Here is a 17,998-nt window from a genome sequence, read left to right on the forward strand (position 1 = left end):
TCTTTTATAGTGTATAGACTATACTTCCAATATCTTAATTAATTTAATCTTCTCTAAAATCTTGTGAAGGGTCCAGCACACTTTGCACACTTCTATTAAGAGGGCTTTTCATCTCTCTGCTGCATCATTTGACTTCTCTTCCCTGGTGAGTTTCTGGGAGGCAGAGACAGTATATTCTCTTCTGTATCCTTAGCATCTAGCATGGAATCTCACTCACGAAGGCACTCACAGATGCAGGAATCCTTTTTGTAACTACATTCAAGAGATAAGACAATTGAGGTTCAGAGATCAAGATATTTATCCTGGAGATGCCCTGGGAAGAAAGCAGGCACTTGGCCCTCAAATGTAAGGGGGGCTATTGTGTGGAAAAGGGATTAGAGTAATTTCACATGACTTCACTAGACAAATCTAGATGGGAGTTAGTAGGAGAAAGATTTTAGCTCATGTAAGTTAAGAAGTTTCTAACCATGAGAAACATCTAAATAGGGAATGTGTCCTTTAAAAAGGCAAGTTGCCCAACATGGGAGAGTATAGGAGAGACTGTACAGAAAGGGTTTTATGCATCAGCTGGAGGATCAGCCACATAACCTGTAGAGTCCCATCCAACCAGGAGACTCCATGAGTCTATCCCTTGATAAAACTTATACAGATGGTCATTGGTAGAAAGGATGAGGCTCTCACAGCCTTATATCACTGTTCCCATTGCACCACAATGGATGCCTTTGAAAAACATTCATCTAACAGGTTCTAACAATTCAAAAAGCATCCTATCAGAAATGGGAGTTGAATTTTGTCAAAAGCTTTTCCTGCATCTACTGAGATAATCAGATAAAAACTCTCCAGAAAATGGGCACAGAGGGAACCTACCTCAACATAATAAAGGCCATATATGACAAATCCACAGCAAACATCATATTCAATGGTGAAAAACTGAAAGCATTTCCACTAAGAGCAGGAACAAGACAAGGACGTCCACTCTCGCCACTCTTATTCAACACAGTTTTGGAAGTCCTAGCCACAGCGATCAGAGAAGAAAAAGGAATAAAAGGAATCCAAATCGGAAAAGAAGTAAAACTGTCACTGTTTGCAGATGACATAATACTATACATAGAAAATCCTGAAGATGCCATCAGAAAACTACTACAGCTAATCAATGAATTTGGTAAGGTTGCAGGATACCAAATTAATGCACAGAAATCTCTTGCATTCCTATACACTAACAAAGAAAAATCAGAAAGAGAAATCAAGGAAACAATCCCATTTACCACTGCAACAAAAAGAATAAAATACCTAGGAATAAACTTAAGTAGGCAAAAGACTTGTACCTAGAAAACTATAAAACACAGATGAAAGAAATTAAAAATGACATAAACAGATGGAGAAATATAACATGTTCTTGGATTGGAAGAGTCAATATTGTGAAAATGACTTTACTACCCAAAGCAATCTATAGATTCAATGCAATCCCTATCAAACTACCACTGGCATTCTTCACAGAATTAGAAAAAAAAATTACTATTTGTATGGAAACACAAAAGACCCTGAATAGCCAAAGCAATTTGAGAAAGAAAAACGGAGACGGAGGAATCAGGCTCCCTGACTTCACACTATACTACAAAGCTACAGTAATCAAGACAGACTGGTATTGGCACAAAAACAGAAATATAGATCAATGGTACAGGACAGAAAGCCCAGAAGTAAACCCGCGCACATATGGTCACCTAATTTATGACAAAGGAGGCAAGAACATACAATGGGGAAAAGACAACCTCTTCAATAAATGGTGCTAGGAAAACTGGACAGCTACATGTAAAAGAATGAAATTAGAACACTACCTAATACCATACACAGAAATAAACTCCAAATGGATTAAAGACCTAAATGTAAGACCAGACACTATAAAACTCTTAGAGGAAAACATAGGAAGAACACTCTGACATAAACCACAGTAAGGTCTTTTTTGACCCACCTCCTAGAGTAATGAAAATACAAACAAAAATAAAAAATTGGGACCTAATTAAACATAAAAGCTTTTGCACAGCAAAGGAAACAAGACGAAAACACAACCCTCAGAATGGGAGAAAATATTTGCAAATGAACCAACGGACAAAGGATTAATCTCCAAAATATACAAACAGCTCATACAGCTCAATATCAAAAAAACAATTAAAAATTTTAAAATGGGCAGAAGACCTAAATAGACATTTCACCAAAGAAGACATACAGATGGCCAAGAGGCACATGAAAAGATGCTCAACATCACTAATTATTAGAGAACTGCAAGTCAAAACTACAATGAGGTATCACCTCACACCAGTCAGAATGACCATCATCAAAAATCTACAAACAATAAATGCTAGAGAGGGTGTGGAGAAAAGGGAAACCCTTTTGCACCGTTGGTGGGAATGTAAATTGATATAGCCACTAAGGAGAACAGTATGGGGTTTCCTTAAAAAACTAAAAATAGAACTACCGTATGATCCAGCAATCCCACTACTGGGCGTATACCCTGAGAAAACCATAATTCAAAAAAGACACATGTACCCCAATGTTCACTGCAGCACTATTTACAATAGCCAGGACATGGAAACAACCTAAATGTCCAATGATAGATGAATGGATAAAGAAGATGGGGTAGGGCTTCCCTGGTGGCGCAGTAGTTGAGAGTCCGCCTGCCAATGCAGGGGACACAGGTTCATGCCCCGGTCCGGGAGGATCCCACATGCCGCGGAGCGGCTGGGCCCATGGGCCGTGGCCGCTGAGCCTGTGCTTCCAGAGCCTGTGCTCTGCAATGGGAGAGGCCACAACAGTGAGAGGCCCGCATACTGCAAAAAAAAAAAAAAAAAGAAGATGGCGTACATATATACAATGGAATATTACTCAGCCATAAAAAGGAATGAAATTGGGTCATATGTAGAGATGTGGACGGACCTAGAGTCTGTCATACAGAGTGAAATAATCTAGAAAAGAGAAAAACAAATATCATATATTAACATATATATGTGGAATCTAGAAAAATGGTACAGATGAACCTATTTGTAGGGCAGGAATACAGACGTGGACGTAGAGAACAGACATGTGGACACGGGGGGTAAGGGGAGGGTGGGTCAAATTGGGAGATTAGGTTTGACATAAATATACTACTATGTGTAAAACAGATAGCTAGTGGGAACCTGCTTTATAGCACAGGGAGTTCAGCTCGGTGCTCTGTGATGACCTAGATGGGGGGAGGGGTGAAGGGGGGGAGGGAGGTCCAAAAGGGAGGGGATATAGGCATACATATAGCTGATTCACTTCACTGTACAGCAGAAACTAATATATCAGAGTTAGTTCCAGAGCAAGATGGAGTAAGAAAGACTGATTTATTCCCCTGCCGGAAATTAACGAACAAACCATATGATATGTATGTATGCCTGTGCACATGTGTGCGCATATGTGTGTACATGTGTATAAGAAACAACAGTTTTCAAGACTGGGTATCAGGAAATGAGACACTGATCCCTGACTGGCAGGATACAAATGAGATGGGCCCTACAACTGCCCCAACTTACTGTTTTGAGAGATTTTACAGGCCACAATGCAAGGAGGAAAAACACAGGTGAAGTCTCAGAGATTAGAGTCTGAGGAGAACAAGGAGGCTAGAATTTGTAGGGCAGAGTACTGGAGTGGAGAGAGCTGCACAGTTGTACAGAGAGAGAACCATGGAGATCTGTAGAGGGTCCCCTTGACTTTCAGCAGAGAACTGATCAACGCAAGCATGTAAGGAAACTAACCAAGACTGCTGAAAGAATCATCCAAGAAGATTAAAGGGAACGGCATTCAAGACTCACATGGAGAGAGGAACAGAGTATATTCCCATCAGAAATATTGGAAAACCATAACTGACTCAGCACTGAGTAGAGAACTTAGAGAGTTCTTGCCTCAGGAGTGCGAAATAAGGTGCTGTAACACCTGCTTTGGTCCTCCCCAGCAAATCTTAAATGAAAGACTCAAAAGATGAAAACTGTTTCCAAGTCATTTAGCTGTGTCCCAGAACTCAGGTCCAGAAGTCTTACAGAATATAAAAACAACCAATAAGATAAAATTCACAACATCTCACAACCAAAAATTATCAAAAATGGAAACAAACAAAAAAATCTATAATACAAAAAAACAACTAGTTAAATCTAACTCAGAATTGATGCATGATATAATTAATTATAGAGCATTCAAACAACTGTAATTGTATTCCGTATGTTCAATAATAAACATTAGTTTCTTATATAGAGATATAGATATAATGCTAATCAAACTCCCAGAGATGAAATCTACAATGTCTGAAATGAAAAACATACTGGATGACATTAACAGGAAATATTGCAGGAAATTGCTGAATTTAAAATATAGCAATAGAGACTACTCAAAAATGAAACAGAGAAAAATGAAGCTAAAAAAGTAAATAAATGAGCACCAATGAGCTGGGTGACAACTTCACGTGAGCTAATATAAGGATAACGAGTTTGTGGAGGGGAGGAGAGTGGTGGGGGGCAAAAAAAAGATTTGAAGAATGGTTGAGATTTTTCCAAACTTGAGGAAGCCACAAATCTGAGAAGCTCAAAAAGCCCTAAACATAAGAAATATGAAGAAAACCACACCAAAGCAAATCACAATCAAGTTGCTCAAAACCAATGATCAAGAAAAAAAATCTTGAGACTTCCCTGGTGGCGCAGTGGTTAAGAATCCGCCTGCCAATGCAGGGGGCATGGGTTCAAGCCCTGGTCCGGGAAGATCTCACGTGCCGCGGAGCAACTAAGCCTGTGCGCCACAACTACTGAGGCTGTGCTCTAGAGCCCATAAGCCACAGCAACTGAGCCTGTGTGCCAAAACTACTGAAGCCTGTGCGCCAAAACTACTGAAGCCTGTGCATCTAGAGCCCATGCTCTGCAAAAAGAGAAGCCACTACAAAGAGAAGCCCGTGCACCGCAATGAAGAGTAGTCCCTGCTCGCCGCAACTAGAGAAAGCCCGAGCACAGCAACAAAGACCCAACACAACCAAAGATAAATAAATGAATTTATTAAAAATAAATAAATAAATCTGTGAGTCTGTTTCTGTTTAAAAAAAGAAAGAAAAAATCTTAAGAGTGGGCCAGAGGAAAAAAGACATGCTACATACAGAGGATTAAAGGAATAAAGATTCTGGTTGACAGCATAAACAATATAAAACAAACAAAAAAATGTGGAGCAACGTCTTTAAAAGTACTAAAAGAAAAAAGTGTCAACCAAAAATTCTATATTCAGTGAAAACACCTTTCAAATGCAAAGGCAACATAAAGACATATTCAGAAATACAAAAACTAAAATAATCCATCACCACAAGAACCACACTAGAAGAAATGTTAAAGGAAGCTCTTCAGGGAAAAGATAAATGATATCAGATGGAAATCTAGATGTACACAAAAAATGAAGAGCACAGAAAATACTACATGGTTAAACATATTATATATGTGTATACACACACACATATAAATGTATGTACACATGGTTAAATAACATATTTTTATATATAAAGTTCAAAGCAAGTATCAATGAAATAAAAAGCAGAAAAACAATAGAGAAAAATCAATAAAACAAAAAACAGGTTCTTTGAGAAGATCAATAAAACTGATAACCCTCTAGGCAGGTTAATCAGGAAAAAAGAAAGAGAACACGAATTACCAATATTAGGAATGAGAGAGGTGATATCACCACATATTCTACAAATTTTAGAGGACTAATAAGTGAAGTTTATCCCAGCAATATAAGGCTAGATTAACATTCCAAACATCAATCACCATATAAGAAGCTAAAAAGGGAAGATAATATAATCATCTCAATAAGATACAGAAAATGCATTTGACAAAACCCAACATCTACAAACCCTCAGCCAACTAGGAGTGGAAAGGAACACCCTCAAATTTAACACTTCATGTACAGGTAAGATCATACTTAATGATCAATAAAACGAAGTCATTCTTCCCATGATCAGGAACAAAGCAAGAATATTCACAAGGATGTTCAGGCTTAACATTTCTATTCAACACTGTAATGAAGGTTCTAGCCACTGAGATACTTATTATTATATAATAAAATGAGAAAGAGAAGAAAAAGAATTCAAGTTAAGAAGAAAACAGGTAACAAAATCTTCTGTGTAGAAACTGCAATGTAATCTACCAAAAAGGCTACTAGAACTAATAAGTGAGTTTAGCAAGGTTGTAGGATCTAAGGTCAACCTACAAAAATCAACTGTATTTCTATATACTAACCATGAATGAAAATACCATTTAAGATGGCACCAAAAACGTAAAACATTTGGGGATGAATCTGACAAAAAAAAATACCTGTACAGTGGAAACTATGTCATTGCTGAGAATTTTTAAAAGACCTAAGTAAATGGAGACCTAAATAAAAACCTTGTTCATAGGTTAGAAGACTCAATACTGTTAAGATCTCTATCACTCCAAATTGACCTATAGACTCAACTCAATCAAAATTCTAACAATCTTTTGCATATGTGTAGAAATTGACAAGCAGATTCTAAAATCCAAATGGAAATATGAATAACACAGATAGCCAAAACAACTTAGAAAAAGAAGAACAGAGTTGAAGGGCTTACACTATCTGATTTCAAGATTTATTATAAAGCTACAGTAATCAAGGCAGTATGGTACTGGCATCAAATAGACAAAGAGAGTAGTGTAACAGAATAGAGAGTCCAGAAATTAATAAAGATATACAGGACAACACATTGTTTTAAACAGAGGTGGAGAGACAATTCAGTGAAGAAAGAATAGTTTTCAACCAATGGTGCTATCACAATTATATATCCATGCACAAAAACAAACAAAAAAACTTCAATCCATATCTTCCACCATATACAAAAATTAACTCGAACTGTTCAGAGATCTAACTCTAATACCTACAACAATAAAACTTCTAAAACTAAACATAAGACAAAATCTTTGTAATACTGGATTAGGTAATGATTTTTTTAGATATGACATCAAAAGCACAAATTTTAAAAGAAAAGAATGATGAATTAGAGCTTCAAAATTAACATCTGCTGCTGCTCCAAAGACAGTGCTAGGAAAATGAAAAGTCAAGCCATAGACAGAGACAAAATATTTACAAAGCATATATCTGATAAAGGACTTGTATCCACATATAAAACAGAACTGAACAAGAAAACGAACAACCCAATAAATAGGTAAAAGATGTGAAAATACACATCATCAAGGAAAATACAGGAATGGCAAATAAACACATTAAAAGATACTTAGCATCATTAGTCATTAGGGAAATACAAATTAAAACCACAATTAAGGGCTTCCCTGGTGGCGCAGTGGTTGAGAGTCCGCCTGCCGATGCAGGGGACGCGGGTTCGTGCCCCGGTCCGGGAGGATCCCACATGCCGTGGAGCGGCTGGGCCCGTAAGCCATGGCCGCTGAGCCTGCGCGTCCGGAGCCTGTGCTCCGCAACGGGAGAGGCCATAGCGGTGAGAGGCGCACGTACCGCAAAACAAACAAACAAACAAAAAAACCCCACACAGTTAAATACCACTGTACACGGTATACCTATTAGAGGGGCTAAAATTAAAAAGCCTGCCATACCAAGTGCTGGTGAGAATGTGGAGCAACAGAAGCTCTCCTGTACTGCCGCTAGGATGTAAAACGGAACAACCACTTTGTAAATTGGTTTGGGAGTTTCCTGAAAACCTAAGTATAAAACTGCTATATGATTCAGCCATTCCACTCCTTGGCTTACCCAAGAGAAAAGAAAGCATATCTCTGTCCATAGAAAATCTTATAGATGAATATTCACAGAAGCTTTATCTGTAATACCCCCAAACTGGAAGCACTCCAAATATCCATCAACAGGTGCATATGTGTAAACAAACTGTGCTATATCCATACAATGGAATACTATCTGGCAGTATAAAGGAATGAACTATTCACAGGTAAATATGGATGCATCCCAATAATTATGCTGATTAAAATAAGTCAGATGACAAAAGAGTACATACTGTATGACCATATTTATATAAAACTCTAGAAAATGCAAATTAATCATAGCAAGAGAAAGAACAGCAGTGGTTGCCTGGAAAGATAAAGCCAGACGTGAAAGGGAGTGATTACCAAGGGGCCTGAGAAAAATCTGAGGGGCAATGGATACTCTCACTTTCGGTATTTCATGAATGGTTTCATGGATGTATACATATGTCAAACATTTGCAAACTGTGCACTTTAAGTAGGTGCACTCATTGTATGTCACCTGTACCTCAATAAAACTGTTAAAAATAGGACATCCCATCAAAGTCAAAGAACCAAGATTAATATGCTGTATCTATCCTCTTACTGCTTCAAATAAAGTAGGAGTAGTAATAGTAGCAGCAAAAGCAGCACCAGTAGCAGCTAGTATCTGAGGAGTTACCGTGTATCAGGCATCCTTTGAAGCACTTTATATGAGTTGACTCATTTATCACTCAGGACTGCCCTGGTGTTTTATGAAGCAGGTGCTATTATCACACTTCACAGATGAAGACTGGCTTACTTCACTTAGCGTTATATCTTCGGGGTTCATCATGTTGCGGCATGTGTCAGAATGCCCTTCCTTTTTAAGGCTGAATAATATTCTGTGGTATCTATATACCACATTTTGTTTATCTGTCCATCTTTCCATGGACCTTTGGGTTGCTTCCACCTCTTGGCTATTGTGAATTGTACTGCTGTGAATATGCGTGTACCTGACTTTCAGTTCTTTTGGGAATTTACTCAGAAGAGGACTTGCTGGATCACATGGTAATTTTATGTCTAATTTTTTGAGGAATAACCTTACCCTCTCATTCTTAAATTGTAGTTCACAGAGTGAACTTCCTAGAAGGCAAATCTGACCATGTCATTCTGAGGGATAAAATTCACGAACGGTTCCCTAACTGACTTTAGGGTGAAATTCAGATTCCTCAACACAGCAGGTCTTTCCCAGAAAATTCCATCTTACCCTGAGATCCCTACCCAAGGACTTCACTCCTTCCTCTAAGGTTCCAAAGCACCTTTTACATATAGTATCTCTATTAGCACATCCCTCAACTCTATATTAATGGTTCTACCTCTTGTAAGCTACTTGACAACAAGATTCATATTTTTATTCTTCCATAGTGCTTAGAACATTAGTAGAAACTTAATACATATATGAATGAATGCCAGTTCAGCTATCCAAAGAATAAAAATATTGCCGTTTTGTAAAGTAAGCACTGTAACAGAGGAGACAGAATATAGGTTAAACATATGTGTGCGTGTGTATGTATAATGCACATAGGTTAGACACACATACATATATGTGTAATGAGAAAACCTCTTTTTTTATATGTAACATGTAGGCATTCACATGTTAGTTTCCATTTTCATTCTTAAGTTCTTTCTGATGCAGTCTGGGGGCCCTGTTAAGCACAGTGGGGGAAAAGAGGCCAATGATACACAGCTCCCTTGAATGACAGGCACAGTACCAGATACAGGCTAATATCTAGGGTGTCTCTCTGCTGAGGAGTAACATGCATCTGTGCATGGACTGGGCCTTTGATTTTATGAACACGCCACACAAGAAATATGTTCTTCCATGTGGGACTAGGAATCTGGGATGACTTCTTGATTAAAGGTTTAACAAGCTTCTGCTTTATACTCATACACAGAGCAAAAATGGTTTCACTGTCTAATAATAAGATATTAGAAGAGTACTTCAGCATGCAGCTAAACCTGATAAAAGATTATGGATAACCGTTTTCCTGAAGCAACAATTCAAACTAAAATAAATGACAGTTTCGAACTGTGCACACTAGACGACTGCGGGATTTTTTTCCCTTTAATTCTGTGAATCTTTCTGGTAAAGAAAAAACATCAGATTTTCCAAAAAGATTCTGGCTTTCCACACTGCACTGCCACAGGAAAAATAATAGTCACAAACCACATTGCCGGGCTTTCTACTGATGAGCTGGGCCTAAAAGGGGAGTCGTGCCCTCGGCCCATGCCAGGTCACTATAAAGGAGTGACCTCTCTCACAAGATATAAGTAAACAAAACAAGCTTCTTCCAGGCCAAATGCATTCTCCGTGGACCCTAAATGAGCAAGCCTTGGGACACTTCAGCCTGCACAATTAGGAACATTACAGATCAGCAGAATCTCTGGGCTTAGCACTTTACCTACATTAGAAACAAGTGTTTTGATAGGAGTAAGAATCATGGCAGCAGGAAATAAACTGATAAACAAAAGTATATCAAGGTCACAGAATCAATTTCTGAATATAGAGAAAAATTATAGCCTGGTCAGTTAGGTCTCAGAATTAAAGAAAACATACTGGTGCCAGAAGTGGAATTCTTGCATCAAACGTAAAAAGCCTAAAATTCAGTTTTTCAATTCCAGTAAAATCTAAAAGCTATGGTAACCAGGAACCTCAAATGAACTTCGAAGTTCCTTAGACCTGAATCATGTAATCAGGTTGGATTTGCATAGCCTAATTTCTTAAGTGGGGCCATGCAGACAGCCTTGAAACAACACTTTTAAAACCGATCTCAGAAGTGGACCTCCTTCACATAGCAAATTGGAAGCACAACAAAGGGCATTCATTATCTGAGTTACATGAGGGTAAGTAAAGTGGTCTGTTTAAGCCACCAGAGAGACCTGACCACTGTGCTTGTGGTTAGGGAACATTTAATTTATGAGTGCAATGTAATACAATCATATATATTTGCTAACAATATACACAATGAGGTTCTAAGGAAGTCAAGATCTAACAGGGTCCATCCTCAAATTTTACATGTTTAAAAGCCCAAGTGAGAATATGTTCTATTCCAGGGTTCCTAAATTACTCAAGGTAGAGTTTCTCTAGAAACAAATATCTGACATGAAACAGGACCAAGAAGGGTGAAGCTCAAATAATCAAATGTATGACATACGGCAATCAATTAAGCTGAAGCAAAATTCAGCATCGCTGAATATGAAAAACAAACTGAAGTGTAAGGGAAATTGTAGGAGGAAAAAAAAAAAGAACAAAGGGGTAGAGGTGGTGATAAGAATGTCAAGAAGAAGGCACAGCAACTGCAAAGAGCAAAGATGACCATGAGGGGAAGAAAGAGACAATAAGAATAGTCCAGAATCCAGGGACAGACCCTTTTTGAGCCATCTCAGAGGCCCTGAGGGCACCCCTGAATCACAGACCATTCAGAATTGAGATGCCCAGAGATAAAGTTCTGCTGAATTATCTTTGTACACTCTACTTAACACGATGGGGACAGCATGCATAAAAGCCACATGCTTCTAAGAGGACAAACGTGAAAATGTGTCTCTCCAGGTCTCACCCTGTATTTGGAATGTAAAGAGTAAATACATGTGATGGGTATGTGTGAGATCATATATGTCTATGGGGTTACTTTATCACCTGTTGTGTTGGGACAGGATTTCGATTATCAATAGCAAGTGGAAAAGACTTATGTATAGGCTGTGCTTTATATCTTAGGGGTAAGGATTTAGGGTTAAGTTCTAACAGCTGTAAAGTAAATGTTTGATGCCAATAACTCTCACTCTCCTCTGACTGAACATATGTATACAGTATATTCTCCAGAAAGTGAACAATTTTCCACATCAGTAGATGACTGAAACAGTTAAATTTAATTTAAGCTTCTGTTCATAAACACACCAAGTTCACAAATGAGACTGTCTGTGTAGCATAAACTCAGCATAACGCAGTAGGATATAGGTAGATCACAGAGAATGCTCTAAGGTGCCACCAGCTTACCAATGTTTTGTGTGCATTTGTCCTTCAATTACACAGTTTTCAAATACACAAAGGACAACAAACAGCCCTAGAGAGAGGTGAGATCTGAAATTATTAAATTAAACCATAGAGGTTAGGTACTGAGATTACAAACACGTTCTGCATAGCCCCAAGAGGTACACTCAGAACCAAGAGATGAGAACGAGAAGATATCTTCAGCTCTGCTTCTGAGTACGGACTAGCTGAGAATAATAGTTATTGTGATCTCACTGAATTCTCGTAACAGCCTAATGAGATTACAATAAAGAAATTGAGGATGAGAGACGGTTTTGCCCAAGGTAACAGAGCACATGTGTTGCAGTCAGGATGCAGAGACCTACCAAAAGCCAAGGTTCTTTCTGTCATTCTAGCTGTACTCACAAGTTTCTGGTCTTCAGCGTGGGTCAAACGGTTGGCTGACCACTGGTCAGCAGTTGGGGGGGCTTTATACGTCACATCGTTATACACAGATGTTGCCTAAAAGTCCCTTGTTACCCTGACATGCTACAATTCTCTTACCAAAGCACACTGCTTGCATTTCCTTTCAACACTTACTACTTTGTTGAGGCAAAACCCTACAGCAGCTTTCTCTAGCCTTCTCTGGCTCTTAATTAAGTCTCTCCTATATAGGAAGCGGGCTTCTATTTTTTATGTCATTATTCATTTTAACAGTATAAGATTAGCCTTAGACATCAGGAAGAGAGGGACAAATGAGGAAGATCCAAGTGACTTGAGCTGCCCATCTATGAGACATCTGAAGCTGGGAGGGGGAAAAAAAAAAGATGCAGATCTTCCCTCATAAATAAAACTTTCCATTCACACACACACACCAAAAAAAACTGGAATGAAGACACAAATAGTGTGGACCATATAACTGAACACAGGAAAGATTAAACTCACTGCATCCTTTCATTCTTATGACAGAGCTAAATGACCATGAAAGTTTACCAGGGTAAGAAAAGGTAAGAGGAAAATAAAGTGAGCTATGGGTTTCCTTAGGAATAGCAATTGTTCCTGCTGCATCTGGCAGCAACTTAGAGCATAGGAAAGTTCATGAAAAAGTGCTAGCATCACAGGCAATGTGGAGAAAACATTTACATTAAGACACCATAAAACTACATTCACGTCTATCATGCCCTTCTGAAAACTTCAGCACACATTCTAAGGAAATGAAGATACCTAATTTAAAGGTGTGAAAAGAAGTATGATCCTATAGAAAGGGCACAAGCATGAGGATTGGGAGATCTGGAATCCAGGCCCTACTGAGTGGCCCAGAGTCCCTTAACTCCAAAATAAATAGGTGTAAATTCTCAAATAATACAATTCTAAGCTTTACTTAAAATCTGAAATTTACAAATTGGATGAAACCAGCACATGTTATTCTAAACAGTCACACGCATTTTAAAAGTCACATTTATCATTATGAGTATCAAGATTCAACCTTGATCAATCTCATAATTAGTTGGTCTCACAGCATCTTAAATATCTTCATGAAAAAAGGTTCACTTAGTCTAGTTGTTAAAAAAAATGTTTTTTTTCTGAGCCACAAAATCCTTAAAAAATTTCCCTACGCATAGAATGTAGCTGATTTTCATCTGGCAAAGGACCAGAAATTCTGGACACACCCAGGCTACCTCCACATTTCATCTGGGTTGAGTCTTTGAAGAGCTTGAGGTTCCTGCCAATGTCTAATGTATACACACCTTGAAGGATTTAGTAAAGACGGCTGGGTTGTCTTCTGTCCCAGTCCTAAGCGATTTCTAAGGGCAGGATAAAGTAACTGGCTTCGTTCAGGTCAGAGCAAGAGCCAGGATTAACAAAAGGATAATCAAGTGACATAACCAGCTGACTGCAAGGCATTAACAGATTCATGAGCATTTGGAACACTGCAAGGGGCAAGTGTCTAAATTTAGTTTAATAGGATTTTCTGCAGCATATTCCCTGTCTTTCTAATTTATTTTTTTCTAATATTTTCAAAGTCACAGAACCAGTAACACACTGTTTTAAATACTAAAGATTTTTAAATGTGTTTAATATCTGTCAGGGCTAACTACCTTATGATCCTTCTTTATATTTTTTCAAGCTATACTTGATTATTTCTTCATAAAAAATTCATGATAATTTTACAGTAGCATTTTTTACAAGTATCACGTTACATTTATAGTTTAATTCAGGTAAAACTGATACCTTTATGATGCTGAGTCTCCTTATCTAAAAAGGAACATGGTATGCCTTTCTATTTCTTATGCCTCCTTCTAAGGAAGAATTTTACTTTATTTTTTTTAATTTAAGATAAAAAAAAATTTATTCCTAGCCATTTTTTTTAATGCTACTGCAAATGAGGTCTTTTCTTCCACTCTATCTTCTAACTGGTGGTTGTTTTTATCTATGTAAGCTATTTCTGTATGTTAAAATGAGTGTGCTGGGCTTCCCTGGTGGCGCAGTGGTTGAGCGTGCGCCTGCCGATGCAGGGGACACGGGTTCGTGCCCTGGTCTGGGAAGATCCCACATGCCGCGGAGCGGCTAGGCCCGTGAGCCATGGCCGCTGAGCCTGCGCGTCCGGAGCCTGTGCTCCGCAACGGGAGAGGCCACAACAGTGAGAGGCCCGCGTACCGGAAAAAAAAAAAAAAAGAGTGTGCTTATTGTTTGTCATGTTATTCTCTATTTGATCCCATAAAGCTTTCTAGGTACACAGTCATATCATCTGGTAATAGCGACGATTTTACTGCCTCTTTCAGTTTCTATACTCCCACTCTTTTTTCCTTGTTGAACTGTGTTGATGACAAAGTACCTCCAGAATAAAGTTAAGCAACAGTCTTATTCCTGACTCTAATGGGAGTATTTTAAAATTTTGGCATGATGCTGGTTGGTGAGACTGAGGCAGGTTAAGGAAGCATTAATCTATTCCTATAAGGAATTACTGGAATGAATACTCAATTGTATCAAATGCCTTTATCACTTCTGGAAATAATTATATACGTCTCCTTGCACCTAACATGGCAAAATGTGTTAGCAGCCTCCCTCATAGTAAGCCATCATCGAGCTTGAATAAGACCAACTGGATTTCTCCCCCAACATTTTGTTATTTAAAAAACTTGAAAACAACAGTGCAAGAATAATCTATATATGTACTATCTCAATTTTTTAAATTAACAATTTTGTAGATTTGTTTTTGACGTGTATATACATATTACATACAGATTTATATATATATTTTTTGCTTAACCGCGTGAAAGCAAATTCCAACTTTATGACTTCATCCCCAAATATTTTATTAAGCAACTCCTAAGAATAAGCACATTGTCTCAAATAACCACATGCCAATACCACACTTTAAAACAATAATTTCCTAATATCCGTATCTTATCCATGTGTGATTTGCTTAGATCTTCAGAACATCTTTTAAACTCACTTTTCCAGAACATCAATCATGGTTCATGAATGACATTTAGTTTTTATATCCTTCTAGTCTTTCAGTTCTGAAATGTTTCCCCTACCCCTTCTTCTTTTTCTTCCATGACACTGGTATTTCAACAGACCGGCTCAACTGTTTTGGAGAATGTTACAAACTTCAGATTCATCCAATTGTTTTCTGATGGCGTCACTTAACTTGGTCCTCTATGTATTTTTTGAAATCTCAAAGATAGGTGCACAAGGCTTAATTAGGTTCAGGTTAATTATTTGGCTGAAGACTGCTTCCTAAGGTGAGGATATGTGCTTCAGGTTACATCACATCAGGAGGCACACATGTCAGGTTGGCCCACTATTATCAATGCTCAGTTTGATCACTTGGTTAAAGTGGTCACCTCCAGGTTTCCCCTTGATAAAGTTAGATTTCCACCTTTTCAATTAGGAATAATTTTGTGGTGTGACAACCTAGTACCATACAAACATATTAATGACTCTAACATCATTTATCAAAATCATTTTTCAATTGGGGGTTAGAGAATTGTGATTTTCTAACTCTATCGTTCCTAACACATTTACTGGGTGTCATTCTTCTGTAAAAAGCAAGCTATTTTTTGCTCCATTTAATTCTTTCCTTTCTACCCTTGATTTAATTATGTCTGATAGTAGGTTCAGACATAATCCTGCTTTTTAAAAATGTTGGTCTGCTTCTTCTTGGTATACCATCACAGACGTAATCATATTAAAATGAGGTCATACTGCATTAGGGTGGACCCTTAATCCAATATGACTGATGGCCTTATAAAAAGAGAAGAAACAAGGAAACAGAAACATAGGGAAAACACCTTGTGATGACAGAGGCACAGATGGAGTGATGTGTCTATAAGACAAGGAACACCAACGATTGCCAGGAGTACCAGAAGCTAGGAGAAACATGGAACAGACTCTCCTCTAGAGCCTTCAGACAGATCATGGCCCTGCCAACACCTTGACTTTGGACTTCTAGTCTCCAGAACTGTGAGAGAAAAAATTTCTATTGTTCTAAGCCACTTAGTTTGTGGTTGTTACAGCAGCCCTGGGATACACACTGCTTTGGTCTTAATTCTGTCATATTTTAGGTAATATTTTGTCTTTAAGCATTTACATGTTTTTCAACATTTGGATATTTTCCTTTGTATTGTTAGGACATGTATATGTGAATTTAAAAAATTATTTGAGTGTCCTGAGTTTCTGAGAGGATGACTCACTTCCAACTTCTCAAAAAGATAAAACTCAAGCCCCACCCTCATTCCCCATCTCCTGTGGTCTCACCCCCCCTCACCCGGCCCCTACTCCGACTTCTCCCAGGACAGATCAGGTCTTCAGTTACCTCCTCATGTTTGGTCCCTGATATTTCCTTTATTTTCTGGTTATCCCTGATATTCATTAAAACATATAATTGTTATATTTTATCCAGCATTCCTAAGTTTTGTAGCAAGACATTTTTTTTTTCAAGTTTTCCGGTCTTATTCCTCTGTGCACAGACTTCTCCTGTGTACAGATTGTGCTCATTCAGACCTCAGAGGGGGTCTTCCTTGATGTATTAGACACTCCATTTTCACTGCCTCCCTCTCTGCTTCTGTGGGCCCACTTCAAGGGGAGGGGTTATGAAATGGTGGAACGTTACAGCTCATTTTACCCATGAGGAACGAAGGCCCAACAGGAAAGGACTTGCCCCAAGGGCAGGCACACTGCACATGAGCACAACGAGACACAGCTGCAAGCTCCATCCCTCTCTTTAAGCAAGTCTTAGAGATGAGTTCATCTGCCACTCTGCTGGATATGGTTCTAATATTAAAAGCCATTTGCCTAGCATCTTTATACCATATGTTTAAGTCCTCAGAGTTGGATTCAAAATATTGGAATAAGTGTTTTCTTTAGTCTGTGGAACATCTAGGAAACCATATGGCCTCACTGCTGACAAAATTTTAACATAGGCCTTTGTAATATTTAGGAGACCATTCAAATCAAAAGCATAGAATATAGGACATTTTCCAAAGAAGAAGGGTAAAATAAAGGGAAAAGATGAAAAATTTTTAATGGCAAGTGAATCTGGCTAAAGAACAAAAGACAGACAATAACGGGTAATCTTCAGAAAAACAACAGAGACAGACTCAGAAATGAATACTGGCTAACCTAACGTAACCTAGCCATCAGGAAACCACAGAAAAAGAGGGCTAAGGGAGAGATCTCTAACAACTTCACAGTTCTGCTGAGTTTTCAAGCTCACAGCTGGCTTTTAGGATACCACTTAAGGAAATTTTAATTGGACTTCCTGGACTTAAATTTATTCTACTGGGTAAATCATATGTATATGGAAAAACATAATAAAAAAGTCATAAATGCCCAGCAGGTTGAGAGAAATCTGGCCACATCTTCATATATGATTTAAAGAATATGAGGTAAATAGCCCATCCTCTGATTCCAAATGGGTAGACACAATCAATTCAAAACAAACCAATAAAAAAAAAAAAAACGGAAAAACAATAAGTCCCTAACAGATGGATCCTGAACGCACAGAGGAGCTCAAGTTCTCTAAATATAATTTTGCCCACGTGTGGGACCATATGTTCTCCTTTGGAGATTGTGGTAGCCAGAACTATTTTCTTTTTTCAGAGAGATCACCAGCAAGCGTGACAATGCAGGGCACTCTCATGCACTCTCACTGGGAGAGTAAATTGATCCATCTATCCTGGGATGCAAATTTGCAATAGGGGTAGAAATTTAACAGGTA

General features: G+C 38.2%; 1 protein-coding gene across 1 annotated transcript in view; it reads right to left on the minus strand.

Moving 5' to 3' along the window:
- SH3GL2 (SH3 domain containing GRB2 like 2, endophilin A1) overlaps positions 1-17,998 on the minus strand; it is a 201,296-nt gene that overhangs the window by 83,846 nt on the left and 99,452 nt on the right. The window lies entirely within an intron of this gene.

Source organism: Orcinus orca, chromosome 6, assembly GCF_937001465.1.
Source record: "Orcinus orca chromosome 6, mOrcOrc1.1, whole genome shotgun sequence".
In the NCBI taxonomy this organism is placed as follows: Eukaryota; Metazoa; Chordata; class Mammalia; order Artiodactyla; family Delphinidae; genus Orcinus; species Orcinus orca.